This window comes from Microchirus variegatus, assembly GCF_963457635.1.
Source record: "Microchirus variegatus genome assembly, chromosome: 8".
Taxonomy (NCBI): Eukaryota; Metazoa; Chordata; class Actinopteri; order Pleuronectiformes; family Soleidae; genus Microchirus; species Microchirus variegatus.
The window spans coordinates 17184098-17186366 of NC_139809.1; positions in this window are offsets into that span (position 1 = coordinate 17184098).

A 2269-nucleotide genomic window follows, 5' to 3' on the forward strand; every position below is an offset into this window, starting at 1 on the left:
TATTGGTTTGATGTCAGCAGCTACTTTAGCCAAATGTGGAGGCAATAATGTTTGAAGTTAGCAGCTACTGTAGCCAGACTTTGTGTTATTGGTTAGCAAAATTAGCTGCTAACATCAAAACACTGATACCTGGGTAGTATTTTTTAACATTCTGACAAACAAAGTGAGTCATCTGCGCTAACACTGATGCTTTCTGGAGAAACAGCCTCTTTTAGAAATCCCTCAGTGCCCTGTGTCTGTGGACGCTGTGAGATTAAACTATTTTAAGCCTCAGTTCACTTTTTTTTTTCCTTTCTTTTTTTTTGGAACATCCTGGAAACATTTGCTGCAAAGTCATCGTGTTAGCTTTCCTTCCTGGTTCTCGCCTCAAACACCTGGGCGCACACACACACACACACACAATCATGTGTCTTTGTCCGATTGTTGTCAAGTTGTCTTACATGTTGTCTGTAAATGATGGAAAAGTCATAATCTAAAGACACCTAAAAAGGGACTGTGGTTATTTAGCTTGTGTTCAAATATATGCAAACACACGTGTGTGTGTGTAGTTCACTTATGTCACATGGTCAGCGAAAAATAATAAAACACACCAGTCAGCACATTGTTACTGTTAGTGTTGAAATAAACTGCAAAAACCTACTTTAGCGTATGTGTGCTTTCATTCAGTGTGAGTGTCATGACTAAGGGAAAGTTAAGGTTTAAAAAAAAATCATCATTGTGATTTTAAACACTGAAATTTACTAGTTCTGTGCAAAAGGTTAGCGCATGACATGTTTCCATGACGACTGACCGGAAAAAGACGCACATGACGTCATGTTTACGCGCCATGACACCAAAATCAAGGCACTGTTTACCAGTTAGCTCCGTGAGCTGCTTTAGTTCCTTTTAGCGCCTACAGTTGAACTGGAGCAGTCTAGTCTGTTTATCAAATGAAAAGAGCAGCGCTACAAATAACCAGCGTACCTGTGTACTGCGTATGTGTGCCTCTGTTTTGAAAGTTTAGCGTTACTTAAGAGACTCATTTTAACAATCGGGAGTCACATAAACATGACATCACGCGCGTCTTTTCCCGTTCAGTCGTCATGAAAACACGTTGTGTGTTAACGTTGATGCCGTTAAACGCAGTTGACACGTTAACGTTTGACTTTAGTTTGATGTCTAGCAGCTAATGTTGCTAATCACAGTGACTTTAGAATTTGACGTTAACAGCTAACCTTGCTAATCACAGTGATTTTAGAGTCTGACATTAGCAGCATTAGCATGACGTCACGTGCGTCTTTTCCAGGTCAGTCATCATGGAAACGCGCCGTGCGTTAACGTTGACGCTTTAATGTTAGCTTGATGTGAGCAGCTAATGTTGCTAATCACAGTGACTTTAGAGCAGGGGTCACCAACCTTTTTGAGACAGAGAGCTACCTTAAGGGTAAAAAATAATATGGAGGGCTACCATATAATATTTTTTTGTTTGTTTACCATTTAAATGATTAATATTATGCATTCAACTGCATACACATTCATTCCAGTGCTTACTCCTAACGATTACCAGTTTTTATAAACAATATCAAAGATATTTTACTGAGAGATCATACGGATACATGCAAGTGAGGTGAAGTGAAGTGAGCCCGCGGGCACCGTATTGGCTGCCCGCGGGCTACCAGGTGCCCGCGGGCACCACGTTGGTGACCCCTGCTTTAGAGTTTGTCATTTGCAGCTAATGTTGCTAATCACAGTGACTTTAGAGTCTGACATTAGCAGCATTAGCATGATGTCACATGCGTCTTTTCCAGGTCAGTCATCATGGAAACACGTTGTGCATTAAGGTTAACGCGTTAACGTTTGACAGCACTAAAATGTATGTTTTTAAACCACCCTTTCTCCTGCACAAAAGTCCATTCAGAAAATGAGCGATTTTAGCTCACATAAAAACAGGCTCTACTAGTTTAATGCTGCCTCGTTTTGTCTGTTTAAGTCACTAAGGTAAAGCCAAATAAAAGATTTAAAACCCCGAAATGTAAAAATAAAGATGTTTTAACTGACTGATGGACGCAGAAGTGGATGAACCATTCCTGTGCGCTATGACGTAAAATTGATGATTTTCTCAATGGGGTTTGGTGCAGGAGAGTTTCCCGTCATAAAACGTCCGCCTAACAGTGAGATAACACTCTGTGGAGTCAAGTATGAGTAGATTTAGTGACAGGTTCTCCATTTCAGGACAATTAGCCTCTGGCTGAGTGTGTTCTCCACACACAGGGTTAGGTTTCATGTAAAA